At 33.2% G+C, this 18,572-nt stretch overlaps 1 protein-coding gene and 1 long non-coding RNA gene across 5 annotated transcripts in view; one reads left to right on the top strand and one right to left on the bottom strand.

Annotated features, from left to right (window-relative positions):
- Positions 1-18,572, top strand: part of LOC131675389 (anaphase-promoting complex subunit 1) — an 896,320-nt gene that overhangs the window by 494,581 nt on the left and 383,167 nt on the right. The gene's annotated exons all lie outside the window — the stretch shown is intronic.
- Positions 17,353-17,925, bottom strand: LOC131675404 (uncharacterized). The gene is made up of 3 exons (XR_009303053.1): positions 17,847-17,925; positions 17,499-17,711; positions 17,353-17,433 (listed from the first exon to the last, which is right to left on the bottom strand). It is a non-coding gene; the product is annotated as an uncharacterized LOC131675404 (long non-coding RNA).

Here is an 18,572-nt window from a genome sequence, read left to right as displayed (position 1 = left end):
GGTGTTTTTTATGTAAAATGGAAGGGCATATTGCCAAAACTTGTGAGGCCCATATTATGGATAGTGAAGAAATAGTTCCTCCTACTATTGTATCTAACGATAACATGGAGCTAATAGAAAATTTCCCTACTATAAACACATCATTTGATAAGCCTACACCTTTGATTGAGCCTTCACATACCAAGCAACAGCAGTTGCTACGCGGTGTAAACAATCAAGAAACTAATTTCAAGCGGCCGCTGTCGAATTCCAATAGTGTAGCACCTTCCTATACTGGGAAAGGTGTAGGTACAGGTGTAGTTAAAAGTAAACAGAATGTACGTAAGAAAGCGAAGACTGAAATGGAGTACGAAAAAAAATTTTCTAAATTGGATGATAGTCTTAAACCCTGCCGTTTAGCGTTTAGTAAAATTGAAAATCTTTCATTTGATTTCGAACTTTTTGTTGACTTTGTTCAAAAAATGTATAAACGAGGTAATACAATCGAAGAAGCCAAAGTGCCGTCAGAAAATTTAAGTGATATAATTCGTACGATCGATGCTATATACGAGGTGTGATCAAAAAGTAAGGTGAATTTTTATTTTTCTCAAAAAATATTTATTTATTCATCAATTTTTATTTTATCTCCTTCAAAGTAATCCCCCTCGGATATAATGCACTTGTGCCAACGCTTTTTCAAATCCTCAAAGCATTTCAAAAAATCATTTTTTGTGATCTTGTTTAGTTCATCCTTCGATGCCGTCTTTATCTCCTCAATCGTGGCAAAACGCCGTCCTTACATGGGCCTCTTCAGTTTTGGGAACAAGAACAAGTCACAGGGGGCCAGATCTGGGGAATACAGTGCCTGTGGCATCGTTACTGTGTTGGTTTTAGCTAAAAATTCGCGCACAAGCAACGATGTGTGAGCAGGAGCGTTATCATGGTACAAAAGCCAATTTTTATTTTTTCACAAATTCGGACGTTTCTGGCGGATTGCTTCGCGCAAATTGCGCATAACTTGCAGGTAATATTCCTTATTTACTGTTCTACCCTGTGGCAAGAACTCATGATGTACCACGCCCCTGCAGTCAAAGAAAACTGTAAGCAAAACCTTTACATTTGATCGAACTTGGCGTGCTTTTTTTGGTCTTGGTGATCCAGAATGCCTCCACTGGGACGATTGAGTCTTAGTCTCGACGTCATAACCGTATACCCATGTTTCGTCACCTGTTATAACCCTGTTGAGTAAATCTGGATCATCGTTGACGTCATTCAGTAGCTCTTGGGCGATGCTCATGCGACGTTTCTTTTGGTCGAAATTGAGCAATTTCGGAACAAACTTCGCTGACACACGTCTCATGTCTAAAACACTCGTCAAAATTTATTGGCACGAACCAAATGAGATGCCAATATCATCGGTAATTCGACGATTTCCCAACACTATTTTCTTCACTTCTTCAACATTCTCATCAGTTGTTGATGTGCTGGGGCGTCCAGAATGAGGTTCGTCGTCGGTGTCTTCTCGGCCTTCTTGGAAGAGTTTATACCACTTGTAAACATTTTTTTGGCTTAACCTTTTAAAGACGGGAATTTTTACGTTAAAATTTGACTTTTTTTTTGCACAATATTTGTGCATAAAATGAAAGAATATGTCACATTGAGTGCCTGACAAAATTGGCGGTCGATATATCGACCAGTCCCGTCCTTAAAAGGTTAAAGTAGACTCACCGTATGCCACTTTCAGCATTTCAAGTGTTTTGGAACATTTGATTCCATTTTTCACACAAAATTTAATGCAAACTCTTTGATCCATGTTTTTAGACAGCAGCAAATCGTGGGGCACGCAAAACACTTCTAACCTTGATGCCTCTCACAAACAAACCAAACATACTACAAAGCTGAAATTTGGAACGTATGTTCTAGACGAGTGTACCGACATAACCAAATAAAAAAGTCGAAGATCGAACGGACGTAGCCCGCTAAATTTCAAAATTCACCTTACTTTTTGATCACATCTCGTATGAATATGTTCAAGGTAGAGGCACTAAGTCTAGGCTCACTCGCATTAAAAAAAAAAACTAGTTAAAATAAATTTTAACTCTAACGAATCGGAAAATATCACCGTTTTCGATAAAGCGCTCGAAACCAGCAGTAATTATAGTAGTGATATAAGTGATACAGAAGCAGAGAGTAAACATCACCTATATTATTCTTATCTTCGCTATTATAAATATTGACTATAAAGCGTTGCGCATTCTATATTGGAACGCGCGTAGTATTTCCAAAAGAACACACGATCTTCCCTCACTACTCAAAGACGTCGATGTTTTCGCTTGTGTAGAGTCGTGGTTCAAGGACGATGACGACACAACTAGAAGACAAACAAGAAAGGATGATGTGTTTGTGCCAGGTTTTGTACAAATTCGAAAAAATCGAACTCAATCTACAGGTGGCAGTATTCTTATAATGATACGCAAGTCAATAGCGTTTGTAGAAAGTCCGGTAATCTCCTCACGAAAGTATTGAAATTTGTAAAATCGAATTAACAAATTGTAATCCCATTTTAGAAATTATTGTTTGCTATAGGGCCCCAGGAAATCTATCTCAAAACATTTATGACAATTTACTCTCCTTAGTCGATATTAATTACGACACAATTGTTGTTAGGGATTTTAATGCCCACAACTTTATTTGGAATGGTAACAAAAATGACAATAACGGTATTTTTCTGGCAAATAGCATTGAGGATCAAAATTTCTATATACATAATCAAGATTCGTATTCATATAGAAATCCAAGAGATTGTTCTCTTTCCAATATTGATTTATTTCTTTCTACTTTAAATATTGCACATAAAATCAATATAAATGTTTTTGACGATACCTGGGGGTCAGATCACTTTCCCATTATCTGTGTAGTTGATTTAGAGAAAAATATATACCGCAAAAAATCATTCAAAATTAAGTCTCTATGGACTAATTGGAAAAAATTCAATGATACGTTACATGCTAATGTCGAACAATTTAATTCTGAGAAGTTTATTAGCGCTCCTGCTCATGAAAAATACAATACCGTGTTAGATTTTATTACTTTAAGTCTCAAAATAAGCACGCCGGAAAAAAAGATTGTAAATAGCTCTAAACATAAAAATCCGGCCCCGTGGTAGGCCAAAGAATATGATAAAATGATAAGACTAACAAGGAAGGTACCCGAGGTGTACCTCAGCGATTTTCTTGAAATTGTGATATGTTGTAGAACATCAACAAATATTTGACGCGTATTTTTTTATACGTGCCCATAAGCCTATTTAAGGGGTGAAACCCACCCTTCAAGTTCACCCCTAAAAACAAATTTTTTTTTAATTTCTCGAATACAATTCGTAATTTTTTACTGAAACAAAGTGGGTAACACTTGTTATTGAAAAGCACATATTTATGCATTGTTTTTAGTCATCAGACTCGTAACCCCCGTTTTTTATTAATGAAAAACTATATTTGATGACCATTTTTTTCTCTATACACATTCCAAAATCTGTTAAATCTTGACAAAATTAATTGTTTTATGCACAATAATCAAAAATAAAGTTGACCTATTCCGGCATTTTCAAAAAAAAAATCCCTTGAGGGGGTGAGCTACCCCTAACATTTATACTATTATATTTCATTATTCCATTACGATATCATGGTGTAAATCTCTTGGATACTATTAAAATTGTTAAGTAGTTGATGTAGTTTGAAATTTTCTGAAATCAGCCCTTACAAATGAATTAATCCCTAAAACTCAATCTCAAGTATTATTTTTTCATTACTTGAAAATACCCTAGGACTATTCAGTGGCGTAAAACGTGTAATAATATTAGTTCACATCCTTGGTATTGAATTAGAATTCTTCACCCCACTAATGTATCAACCCCTATTTTTCAATAAAAAAATGACACCCTTTTCCATATGAAAATACTAGTTTCTTGAGTTTGACGAAAAAAATTTTGGCAGTATGCACAATATTCAAATACGAAATCGACTGTTCTCACCTTAATAAAAATAACCTATAATAAGGGGTGTACCAGCCCCACAGGAGATATTGTCGTATCTCTATGATTTTATTCTTTTTCTATGGGACTTTCAAAAGTAATAAAATATTAATGATTCAAAGTACAAAAAAATTTTAAATTTAATATTTCAATAGTTTCGAGTTTTAATGTTACTTTTTATAATCCTGGCAATAATGATAATCATTAAAAAAATGTTTCCAGCATAATGATTTCTTACACCAAGAGCATCTTACAATTGCTGAGTTAGAGCAACCAGGAACTTCACAACGCTCATTGCAATCATTACCAAAACTAAAATCTACGGGGTTATCAAATTTATCTGGCTTTGATTCAACGTAGCCACTTTTATACCATGAATATTTGAATAGGTTATTGTATCCAGGAGATGACAATTGATTATGTACCAAGGATTGGAGCTTTATAATGTTATTTCTTTTATGAAGTTCTATATCCTCATTCATTAATGTTATACTGTCCTCGAAGCGACGGACGTAATTTGTCCACACTCGGAAGCCGAAAGCATCTAGTGGCTGAATTTTGCCTGTTGTTCCTTTTGGAATTATTTTTACATCAACAATTTTGTTTGGAGGTGCTGCTTCCTTTACAGCATCAGGGCAATGCCCACTGCACGAATCAATTAATAAGACACTTGAATGCCCAACATTGGGAAAATACACATCCTTCAGCCATGTTTTGAAATGTTCTGTAACCATTGAAAAAACTCATTTTTATTCACATGACATAAGTTAAAAACTGTAATCATCAATAATAAATATCATACCTGAAGTCAGTTTGCCAGAAGCGGAAGGCATCACGTAAACATTTGATGGCTTGAATAATTTGGATTCTACTACCGGTCCAAAGGTTCCTTCACTTTCTTTTAAAACAATGAATAATGGGGAAAGCAGTCTCCCATCACCTGAAATGAGTGGTTGAATTGTGTAACTGTGAGTCGTCGAACTTACAGATTCTACAAGACATTCAATTTGCTTTTCGCCTTCAATAGCTAGTGTTCTTCCCGAGTGCATTTCAATTTGAAATCCACTCTGATCTGAATTGTAAATTGATTCCAAACCTTTGCTTTTAATTATTTTTTTCACATCTGAAACAAAATCATCAGCTGTTTTTTGTAAATATTCTCTCCCTTCAACAGTCTTTTTTGTTACGAATTTATTTATCTTTCTGCTGACTATTCTGTGAGCCTTTTTAAAATTTTGTAGCCAATGACGTGATGCTTTAAACCTTATATCTTCATGTCCAACGATTTTCTGAGCTTGTAATGCCCATTTTTGTAAATCTCTATCGTGAATTCTATAACCGGCATCGGAAGCCGACTGAAAATTATCTAATACAAATTTATTGATTCTTCCAATTTTTTCTTTATAAGTGCCTCCTTTATTCAAAGTATGCGCCCATCGTTTCAACTGTGTAATTGATTGGACTCTTCGAAATCTATGCTGCACAGTTTGCAGAGCGAGATTTTTCGTAACTCCGCTTCTCCAATAGTCCACAGCTTTTCGTTTGTAATCCCAAGATAGATCTTCTGTATCCGCTGTACATACTAGTGAGTGTTCATCAACATCCGCTGACCAGATTTTATCAATATCTTCAACAATATGCATTTCAGTATCCTTAAATGGTTCTTGAAAAGCTAATGTAGATTCCACAATGAATTCTAGATCCTCAAAGTTATTTATACAATCAAGTAATAGTTTTTCTATATTATCTTTCAAAGCAATTTCATCTTTAGTAATGGGACTATCTTGTATATTCATAGCTTGAAAAGATAATAATAATAATTGTATAACATTTATAGGATTAATAGTCATTTTTCCAATACCTAGAAATAATAATTATTATTTGTTTTTTATATGATGAAATCCGAAGCGCATTAATTTGAATATTTTTTTACAAAGTCAGGCAATAATTTTTAATATCATTTAAATCAACATTACATTGACAATTACGTATCAATTTCATTTCTAATTTCTTCGAACGATAATTGAATATTGAAAATTCCAAAATTTCTTGTCCATCTTTGATCCCTCACCAATTCTGGAAAAAGACCACATAAAAATATGAAGTATTGCATTTTATAACTCTTTATAAGCTATATCTAAATCACTAATTAAAAAATTATTTTCGTCAAATACGATGTGAGTATGAAAATTTTTGAGCTTTTTTCTTCGGAAAAATATTTAATTCAAAAATGTAGAGTAAAAAAAATGATGAAAATAATTTTTTATGGTTTCTTTACATAGGGCTTGTAAAGAGCTGTAAAATAGAGTACTTTCAATTTCTGTGCGTTTTTTGAAAAATGGCGAGGGCATGTATACAATATCTATCAATTACCGCGTTAAGAAATTTTACGCAAAAGGAAATTTTACTTACAATCAGGAAATAAGTATTGACCAAAAATTATATGGTAGAATTAATATGTACGAATTCCAAAATACTATGTTATACTTTGATGAAATTTGAAGTTTGAAATTTGGTTGCACATTTATTGGATTCCAATGTAATTTCTTGTAAATTCAACAAACACTGCACTCACAATTAATATACTGATTCAAACGAGCTCGATGAAGCTCTGACTAAAGACTGATGATGAGAGGTAATATCGAGTATTCGAGTGTTGTTTTGGCGAGCTGATTGTGAGTTCAAGAGTGTGATCGCATCGTCGAAAAAGGTCTTATCTATCCAAAACATAGCAAGACGATAATTTAACCGTTGAGGTTTTTCCGACCGTCCGATCTCGACAACAACAACAAGAAAATGATAAATTTAATCTTATCTTGTTATTTTAAGCTGTTCACTTCTCTTAATTTGTTTTCCAAGCGTTTATACGTTTATTCTTCGTATGTATTTATTCGATAATTAGTTAGTTCTTCTTGCTTTGAATCATTAATATTTTATTACTTTTGAAAGTCCCATAGAAAAAGAATAAAATCATAGAGATACGACAATATCTCTTGTGGGGCTGGTACACCCCTTATTATAGGTTATTTTTATTAAGGTGAGAACAGTCGATTTCGTATTTGAATATTGTGCATACTGCCAAAATTTTTTTCGTCAAACTCAAGAAACTAGTATTTTCATATGGAAAAGGGTGTCATTTTTTTATTGAAAATTAGGGGTTGATACATTAGTGGGGTGAAGAATTCTAATTCAATACCAAGGATGTGAACTAATATTATTACACGTTTTACGCCACTGAATAGTCCTAGGGTATTTTCAAGTAATGAAAAAATAATACTTGAGATTGAGTTTTAGGGATGAATTCATTTATAAGGGCTGATTTCAGAAAATTTCAAACTACATCAGCTACTTAACAATTTTAATAGTATCCAAGAGATTTACACCATGATATCGTAATGGAATAATGAAATATAATAGTATAAATGTTAGGGGTAGCTCACCCTCTCAAGGGATTTTTTTTTTGAAAATGCCGGAACAGGTCAACTTTATTTTTGATTATTGTGCATAAAACAATTAATTTTGTCAAGATTTAACAGATTTTGGAATGTGTATAATGAAAAAAATGGTCATCAAATATAGTTTTTCATTAATAAAAAACGGGGGTTACGAGTCTGATGACTAAAAACAATGCATAAATATGTGCTTTTCAATAACAAGTGTTACCCACTTTGTTTCAGTAAAAAATTACGAATTGTATTCGAGAAATTAAAAAAAAATTTGTTTTTAGGGGTGAACTTCAAGGGTGGGTTTCACCCCTTAAATGGGCTTATGGGCACGTATAAAAAAATACGCGTCGAATATTTTTTGATATTCTACAACATATCACAATTTCAAGAAAATCGGTGAGGTACACCTCGGGTACCTTCCTTGTAAGAAAAGCTGCGTATAGAAAATGGACATTTAGTAAGAGTTCGTGCGATCGTATTACATATAATAAAATGAATTGTTTAGTAATTAAAACGTTTAGGCAAAAAAAATCCGAAAGCTTAAAAAAGTTTGCAGAAATAATTGATCTTAACGCTAATCCATCATATGTGTGGAACCGTTGCAAAATTCTTAAAGATAAATGGGTTAAAATTCAGCCGGTAAATGTCAATAGCAATCTACAAAACTCTGATAACACTAAAAAAACATTAGATAGAATTGCTCCCCCTTGGTGTGAAAATAATCCTGATTATTTACCTATTTGCAATGATAGTAAATTTTTCGATGAACCTTTTAATATATAGTATTTGAATTTAACTCGGTTTTAGAGTCAAAGAAAAATAAATCAGCTGCCAGCATGGACGGAATAGACTACGAAACGCTCAAAAACTTACCGGAATATTATAAATACCTGTTGCTAAATATATTTAATGAAATGTATGTAAATAATAGATTCTTGGAATAATTCGTTTATTATATTCCTAGACAAACCAAATGGTAAAGGTGTAAGACCTATTTCGCTTACGCCTAGTTTGTGCAAACTGTTTGAATCGTTAATTAAAAATAGATTACAATGGTTCTGTGAGCATTTCAAAATACTACCTAATAGCCAATCGGGCTTTAGAAAAGGTCGATCTTGTATAGATAATTTAATCGATTTAACCCTTAAGACTGAAAAAGCTCTTACAAACAAAAAAGATATGATTTCTGTAGATATTGATGTTACCGATGCGTATGATAATGTCCATAGTGATATTTTACTTGATAAATTAGCCTCTATTGGTTGCTCGAAATCGCTAATCCTGTTCGTCAAATTCTTAACAAGACGTAGACATATTTATACAGATTCTCTTAAAAACGAATTCAGATATACCTTTAGAGGTGTTCTGCAAGGCGGGGTTCTTAGCCCCTTACTATATATTATATATGTCAAGGATGTCACGGTTGGCGTTCCCGCAAGTGTTACGGTTTCATTATTTGCCGATGATATCAAAGCGTATTGCAGCTATGGTTCAGCAACAAAGTCTATTGGTCTTGTAGAAAAAAGTGTTTCTATTATTAGCAAAAATTTATACGAGCTGGGATTAGAGTTGGAACCCTACAAAAGTTTGCTATTACATATTAATAACAAAGGTATTAAGCCAGAAGAAACTTGTATAAATATTGTTATAACCACTACTAATTAATGAAATAAAATACAACGATATGTAAAAGAAACTAAAACTTGTATTAGAATCGTTGAAAATAGCGTGTGTATATAATATCAGCTCATGAACACAACTAACTAACTAATAATAATACAGATTACTTAGCAACCAAACAATCACTTAGTAACCAACAAATTGGAACGTATCGAATATACTACATTGCTCCTCCTTCATTCAAATTGTCGCCCCGACACTAAATAAAACAAAATACTCAGAAATCTTGACTCTTGAACCTTGAACCTTGAATCGTAAACCTTGAACCAAGATGTCAACTTTGTCAAGCGAGTTTATTCTTCCGTTAACGAACAGAAGCCCGTGTCTTGAAAAGCTTCAATCTTAAACCTTGAATCTTCAATCTTAAACCTTGAGTCTGTTGTGTAATGTTGTAGTGTATAACGTGTTGGATTTTTACAAGGGTGGGGAATTATCATGCTGTGGACCTCACCTTGTATATTACCTTGACATTCGTCTTATATCTCACGGGAAAAACGACAGCTCAAAATAACCGTGAGAAAGGTAAGTGTGTTACCTATCGTGGTATGTAGCTAACCTATCAATATGTACAATCTTCTTTTTGTGTTTTGGTGATTGCTGGATGCAGAAAACCACGTCGTTAATCTTTTTGACGATTCTGTAAGGTCCTACCCAAGTACTCTGAAGTTTTGGTGTTTTTCCTTTGACTTTGCGAGGGTTAAAGAACCATACTTTTTGGTTTACTGGAAAATGAACATGTCTAGCTGTCTTATCATAAGTTTTCTTTGTTCTTTGAGAAGCAATAGCGATGTTTTGTCGTGCCGAATTGTGTATAGTGTTAAGTGTTGATTGTAACTGTTGTACGTAATCAGTAGTTAACAATTCTTCTCGGTTGGGAGGTGATCCTCGTAATAAATCCAACGGAAGTCGTAGATCGGCACCAGTGTACATTTCAGCTGGTGTAACGCCGGTGGTAGCATGAGTCGAGGATCTGTAAGCCAAAAGATATAAGGCAACCCACCGATCCCAATCTTTTTGATTATCTGCGATGTATTTAGATAAATAGTCTAAAATTGTTTTGTTCTGTCTTTCTACTTGTCCATTTGATTGCGGGTGTAGGGGTGTTGTTCGTGTTTTCTTAATACCTAACAGATCAGATAACTCTTTTATTAAAATAGCATCAAAATTAGTGCCTTGATCAGTATGGATTTTTAAAGGAACTCCATATCGACATACAATTTCTCGAACAAGCACTTCAGCAATAGTTTTTGTTCGCATATTAGGAAGAGGAAAAGCTTCTACCCATTTCGTAAAACAATCAGTTATAACTAACAGATACTTATTTCCTAAAGAAGAAATTGGAAAACGGCCTAAAATATCCATTTGAAGTCGTTCAAATGGTAATCCTACATTATAAATCTTTATCTGATTATGACCTTTATCAGATGGACCTTTTCTAGCAACACAAGTGGAACAAGACTTACACCAATTTTCAACATCTCTTTTATAAGAAACCCAATAAAATCTTTTACGAATCTTATCTAAGGTTTTATTTACACCAAAATGACCTCCTGACGGAGAATCGTGAGCTTCTTTCAAAACGATATTGGTAAAGTCTTTCGGTACAATCAATTGAAGAATTTTGAACTTCAAATTTGGGCTAATCCATTCTTTATATAAGATATCATCTACAACTAACAACGAATCCCATTGAGACAAGTATAATTTTATAGATTCATCCTCCGAAGAAACATCTTGCCATAAAAGTTTGATGTTATTCTTTTTACAATTTAAAATGGTCTTAATGACATTGTCCTGATGTTGACGTTTTCGCCAATCAGTTAATGAAGACTCTTCAAAACAAATACGACCTACAGTACAACTATTATTTAAGAATTTAAATTCTAATTTCGAACAATAAGTACAAGATGAACTGTTACAGGGTCTTCTCGAGAGTCCATCTGCATTACCATGCGAAATACCTTTACGATGTAAAACTTGAAAGTCATATTGATCAAGTTTTCCTATCCATCTTGCTAATTGACCATCTAAGTCCTTAAACGAAAGTAGCCATGTTAAACCAGAATGATCAGTTCTGATGAAGAAAGGTCGACCGCATAAATAATGATGAAAGTTTTTTACAGAATCTATAACTGCTAGTAATTCGCGACGAGTTACACAATAATTTCTTTCTGCCTTATACAAGACGCGACTATAATAACCTATAACGACTTCTCTATTATCCTGATTTTGAGAAAGGACAGAACCTAAACCATTATTAGAAGCAACAGTATCCAACAGAAAAGGTGAATTTAACCGAGGAAAAGCTAAGATAGGTGGCGAAGACAGAGCCTTTTTCAGATTTAAAAATGCAGTTTGACATTCATCCGTCCAAACAAAAATATTTTTCCGATCTGCCAAATTGTACAAAGGTTTAGCTATAGAAGAGAAACCTTTAATGAAACGCCTATAATAAGAACACAATCCAGTAAAACTTTTAATTTGATCTTTATTTACTGGAATCGGCCATTGAGTTATCGTTTCAATTTTCTTAGGATCTGTTTTCTTGCCGAATTCGGACACTATATGACCAAGATATTCTACTTCACGTTGGAAAAAATTACATTTCTCTTTATTTAATCTCAAATTTGCTTGCCGAAAATCAGTAAGAAGTTGTGAAAATTTATTCTTTTGAGAAAAATTCAACTCTTTTGAATTTTTCTCAAGTAAATCTTGTAGTTGAGCAGGAAATTCAGTACTTAATTGTATAATTCTAGAACAAATGTTTTGGTTAACGTTAGTCCTAACAGAGTTTGGAACATCAGAAAAAATGTCATTAATAGAATCTGCAGTTCCGGAGTTATTCAAAAAATCGCAGCCAAGTATACAATCATCGATTATATCGGCAACAAAAACTATCATACGAACAGAATATTTACCTAAACAAATCTGAACAATAGTCTTAAATTTAATAGGAACACTTTCACCTGTAGGGTATTTCAAAGAATCCTGAATGAGAGGAATGCAAAGGCAATTTTTGTCAACAAATTTTGAATTCAAAATAGAAACATCTGAACCTGAATCAATTTTGAGTATGCAAGTCTTATTATCTACCGTGCCTTCGAATTCAAAAGTTTTAAAATTTCTAAGAACTCTACATACCCGAGGAAAAGGAGTAAATTGAGGAGCTCTTACATCAGTAGTTAAACTCGCTCCCGAAAGTCTAACAATATTCAGTTTTCCTGTTGAGAGTTCGGGCAGTGTGTATGAACGTGGCCTTTTTGTTTACAAGCAAAACATTCAACGTTTTTAAGCCAATCCTTAACGTTGAAATCCTTAGCTTTTCCATTCGGAGCTTTGAAGTCAGTTTGTTTGTCTGATATATTTTGCGATGAAGTTTGAGATGTTTTAATCTCATTCTTTTGTGAAAATGAAGTCCTATTCTGTTCCCTGATAGTTTTAATTTCTTGTGCTCGAGATAAGGCAATCTTTAATGACGTAATTTTTTCTAACTGAAGTATTTCTTTAATCCCTTTATTAAAAATACCAGTGATGAATTGAGAACAAACTATTTTATCCTGAACTTCACTAGAACATTCCGAATAAGCTAAAGTAGCTAATCTTTCAATATCAGCAGCCAAAGTCGGAAAATCTTCTCCTAGTTTTTGACATCTGGTGTGAAAGAGTGAATAACTAATAGATTCTAAATGTTTGTCCCCGAATCTTTCTTCTAATTTCTGTATCAGTGAATGAAAAGTTATTGTTTCAGATGTCGGATAACTTCTAAGAATAGATCGAGCATCACCACGTAAGCACGAACCTAAAACTACCATCTTTTTATCATCTGTCCAACGATTAGCTTTTGAAATAAGCTCAAACTGACACAAAAATTCGCAAAGTGGTGCTGAACCATCGTATGTATCGACTTTTAGAGTGTAACCTATCCCTAGATCTGTGAGTGGAATCGGTGTATTCGTTGCTGGATATGCTTGCGCGAGGTTGGGTTGAGCATGTGACAAAATACGTGTGTTTGTGAGGTTAGAAGGATAGCGACTTAGCTGGTTGACTTCCTGACGAAGTCGGTTGAACTCTCGACGAAGCTCAGAGAAGTCTGTATTACGCGCACGCAGCTCTGTTACGAGACTCTGCTCTTGGCTGGCCTGTAGCTGTAGCGCCTCTTCAAGTTCACAGCGTTGAGCTTTTTCAGCATCCAGCTGAGCGCGCAATGTTGTCACTTCTTGAAGAAGATCATCGGACATTGCTCGCGACTCGCTCAACGACAGCAATGCCTCTTGCAGAGCCGAATTAGCGGTCGATGCAACAGCAGGAAGTACAGGGTGCAGTGCAGGAGTATCTGAAGGGCCACTTAAATTCGGAAAAAATAAATTAGTACCTGTATGTTGGGTTATGTCTGTGACATCCGATTGTTGTTCGAAATGTCCTTGTGTATTAGTGGCGATATCAGAGGCAGCAGCTATTGCAGCAGCAACCGAAGCGGCATCAGCAACATGCGGAGCAGCAATATTCGTCGTAATTGTATTAGCGCTTGCCGCTGCCTGCGCTCTTGTCCTCGGTGGTGTCCGGTGTGTAGACATAGTTGAGATTCAAACTTAATAGAAGAAACAAATGTCGGATCCCGGATGAGCCCCCAAAATGTTATAACCACTACTAATTAATGAAATAAAATACAACGATATGTAAAAGAAACTAAAACTTGTATTAGAATCGTTGAAAATAGCGTGTGTATATAATATCAGCTCATGAACACAACTAACTAACTAATAATAATACAGATTACTTAGCAACCAAACAATCACTTAGTAACCAACAAATTGGAACGTATCGAATATACTACAATATTAATAATCATGTTATCAAATCTAGTGAATCAGCGAAATTTCTAGGTATCATTTTTGATTACAGATTTACGTTCGAAGCTCACATAAATACGATCACCCAAAAATGTTCAAATAGAAATAATATTATTAAATTTCTTTGTGGTATCCATTGGGGTTCCCACCCTAGCACGTTAATCTCACTATATAAAAGTTTCATCCGATCAATTATTGATTACGGTAGTTTCATATTCTATCCTAAAGCTAAAAAATTTCAGGATGCCTTAGAAAAAATTCAATTAGACAGTCTCAGGCCCTCTATGGGCTATCGCAAAACTACTTCGACTAATGTAATTGTTGCTGAATCAAAGCTGCAAACTATAGCTGAACGAACGCGCTTTTTAGCTAAATGTTATTTAACTAAAATTCTTTCTAATTCAAATCTTCTTGTTTATAATACAATACTTGATTATCTTCAATTTCTAAATAAATGTAGTAATCTCAAAACTCATCGCTTTATAAACTCTTGTATAATGGATATCAGTAAGCTAAATATTATAGCGCATAAAAATTTAAATTTATACTGTTATGATTATAAAACCACTGTTACAAGTATTGACATTAATGCAGACTTAGGTTATAGTCTTAAAATAAGTAAAGAACCAAATAAAATCTTAGATAAGCATGCCAAAGATACCAATTCTCATATTATTTATACTGACGGCAGCAAGAAGGGAGGTGACTCCGCAGGACTTGGAGTCGTATACCCGGAAAAAAAACTAAAAATAGGATTAGCTATTCCAAGTGCTTGTTCCATATTCACAGCGGAATCGATAGCCATATATATAGCGCTTCAACAAGTTGAGCGTAGTAATCACTCTAAATTTATTATCGCTTCTGATTCATTAAGTGCTTTGGTCTCTTTAAAATCAGTTAAGTTAAATGCTAAAGTCAATATCCATATCCTGAAAAGCAAGCAATTGTATAATTCCATACTCATCAAAAGTCCTGCTAAGTTAATAAGCTTCTTGTGGCTGCCATCGCACATTGGTATTAAGGGCAAGAAGCGGCGGATGCTTTGGCCAAGTCCTACCTAACAATAAATCCTAACAATTCTATTACTGTTCCATATACAGATTATTTTGAGAGTTTTAAAAAAATATCATATGATAATATCATGAAGTACTGCAAAGAACAAAGTTTATTTGAAGGCAAGAAATTTTTCAATTCGTTGCACACAAAGTCTAGGAAAACATGGTTTCACAACATTCACACTAGCCGAAAATTTATAACTACCATCAACAGAATTAGGGCTGACCATTACAACTTAGCCGCCTCGTTGTATAAAGTCAATATCGTAGATAGCCCAATGTGTGCTCATTGTGGTGATTATGAAGAAGATCTCAATCATTGTGTCTGGCAATGTCCATTATTTGATAAAGAAAGATCTGTTCTTATTGATAAATTAAAGAGACTAAAAGTAAATTTACCTTTAAATTGTGATATATTGTTAGAATCTCCTAAATCTATCATTGTAAAATATTTAGTTCATTTTCTTGAAGAATGTCATAATTTAATATAACCAATTTTTGTATAATATTGTTACACACCTTTTAACTCAATAAAGATCAGCCGAGGTAAGTCTCTCATTGAGACTTGAAAGGCACCATATAAAAAAAAAAAAAAAGTAAGCTCTAAAATTAATAGATTCATGTAAAACGTAGTTTATGGTTGTTTGCTAACTAGTAAATTTTTTTGTATAATTATTAATTTATTAATTATTAATTAACATTTTTGAATTTTACTTTGAAAACTACTTAAAAATGTTAATTGATTATATATATATTTTTTTGTAATTACATTGCTTTTTTTAATTATACACTGTAGAAATATTGAAAAAAGTCGTACATACATAAACACATATATTACTTAATAAAATAGAAAATGGAAATTTATTAAAAATGCATGTTTCCCTAAGGAAAAAAACTAAATATATATGATAGAATTTTACATAATAAATCATAGAAATGAAATTATAATTATTATATTCTTTACAAAATTAATCACTTTTTTTTTGGTGCTTTAATTTGTTCTAAAAATATTATATATGGGTCAGAATAACATCTTTTTAAAAAAGTGTGCGCACGGGGTCAACCGATCGGCCTGAAACTTGGAATATATATTCTGCATTACAAAAAAGTAAATTTCCCCAAATTTCAGCCCTCTAGGTCCAAAATAACGCCCTCAAGACTGTTTTAAATTCGAAAAATCACCTTTTTTAAGCCATTTTCGGTCCATATTCAAACACCTCCCAAATCTCAAGTTTTTAAGCTACAGAAACGGGCGGGGTCGCATTTTCTTCGTCTCTTTAAGGGCTTTCCAACGAAGTAATATAAGATGAAGGTTTTACCAATACCAAGAAGCCTAGAGGCTTGTAACTGAACTGTAATTTTCACGTTTTTCGCTGATCTTTAAAGTCCTGTAGTATCGTTGGTTCTCAATAATTCTCATTTTTGAACGACAGTATTGGATAGCTCTTGAAAAGACAAAGAAAATGCGATCCCGCCCGTTTTTCTAAACCTAAATGCAAGGGAGCTACGTCTTGTCAAAGTCAGCAATTTTCGCTGTAAATAGCGTTCTAGGCTAATTTTGAACCCGTCGGAAATTTTTCTATCAAGCTCGAGCGAGCTGAAAATTTCAGGGAATACTTATTAAGTGTTCCCAAACAAGGTCCAATATGTTTGACGGAGTATATCGAGCGTTTAGTCCTACTATAAATCCACTAAAATATCCGATTTTCCTCTTCCCGGCAGTTAACAAAACAAGCATGGGCAAGCTATCTAATGAATTTCTTGTGGCCTCCAAAATAATCCTTGTTTTCGGCTTATTACAATCAAGGGACTGCGTGAAATAAGGGCCCTCAATCGCAATGTGGATCTATCAATTGAGTTTTTAAAAGTACCTCCAACTGTTTATCAACATTCTTGATTATTGTTGCTTATTCGAAAAATGCCGATTCAAATTAATAAATTGTGCATTTTTTGTGAAGAAGAAATCTCGAAAATTTCAATATATATATATATATATATATATATATATATATATATATAAATGTATATATATATATATATATATTTACATTTATATTCGATGAAAGTACAACAAATGCTCTTCCATCACTTTTGTAAGGGGTCGTCGTTACACATTACTTGAATTCATAAACAAAATGAATTTTAACTAAAAATAACTTACAGCAATCATTCATCCAATTATTTTTTAATAATAGTTTTCTTAAAATTATAAACTAATCTTAACGGTTTCTTTATTTAAATCAAAAGAATATAGTTTGACTTTCAAAGTATCTTTATCGATGGGTTCAACATAATGGATTTTTCTAGTTCCAGTCACAGTTTTTGCAGAATTGAATCTTTTGGTTAGTTTCTTGTTCCATGCTACAATTTCACTCTCATTAACATAAAAGCATCTGCAACGTAATACAATTTTATTTAGTTACTTATTCACAACATGAATCGTGAAAACAAATCTTACCGAACAGCTAATTTGAGTGTACTCAAGTGGTTGTACATTTGAATTGCATTCAAAATTTGAGTTCCTTGTTAAGAGGCTTTTCGAATCAGCCGTTTAATAAATCCTCCTATGCCATCACATACGCTCTTTCCGTGTGAAGTAGCGAAGAAATTATATTCTTCTATTATTATTCCGAAGTCTTCTGCATGGAAGCACAAGTTAATAAAATGATTCCTATAAGAAAGATCATTTGAATTAGGGTGGGTAGATATGTAAACTGTTAAGATAATCTCTTTAAATTAATATTAATAAAAGTTGATTAACAAAATTATAAAATAATAAAAAATTTATTAAAGAATGTGAGCTTACTTGTTTTTAAATTGTGTCGGGGCACCATCAGAAAAATGAATTAATTTTTTAATCCAAGGAAATTTTATTTTGATGTCATCTATTATTACTTTCATGAATTTATTAATCGAGTAAGCCCGATGAACTAAACTTTCTGAAATTACGCAAAATGTTTGATGTTTTAATTCATCTGATGTTTCCTCTTTGTAATACACTGCTGTAGTAAATAATGTGGCAGATGAATTGTTAAAGTAGAATCCTTGAGTTGAATTTTGACTTATGTATGCATAGTTTTCGGCGAAATCCATAATAAACAATCCATTATCTTTGCCTAAAGTCTTTTTACAATGTACGAAATAATCTTTTTGAGCCGAAGAGACAAAGTGATGATCAGTAAGCTTATAAATATCCTCAACTAATTCATCTAAAAAGACATTGAAAGGTTCTATGAAGTTCTTGAGCGAAACTCGTTGATTTGTTGATTCTTCTGAAGTATTATTTTTTAATGATACAGAAGTCCATATACTATAAGATATATCATTTATATTCTGATCATTTATTTTAGACAATAGAAACTCACGAATTCCATTTTGCTTAAGACAATCATCACATTTTTTTAACATGCATTTTTTTTCTTCAACAGAGCATACGCCAGCCACCATAGCTTCTTTGTAATTTAATGATGGCAATAGTGCAGATAATTTCAACTTTACATTTTGATGCTCTTGGCAAACACATATGTTGTGT

This window comes from Phymastichus coffea, unplaced genomic scaffold (genome assembly GCF_024137745.1).
Source record: "Phymastichus coffea isolate CEN01 unplaced genomic scaffold, Cenicafe_Pcof_1.1 PCOF00001, whole genome shotgun sequence".
Classification (NCBI taxonomy): Eukaryota; Metazoa; Arthropoda; class Insecta; order Hymenoptera; family Eulophidae; genus Phymastichus; species Phymastichus coffea.
The sequence above is the reverse complement of the archived record's forward strand: the minus strand, read 5'-3'. Positions and strand labels throughout refer to the sequence as shown.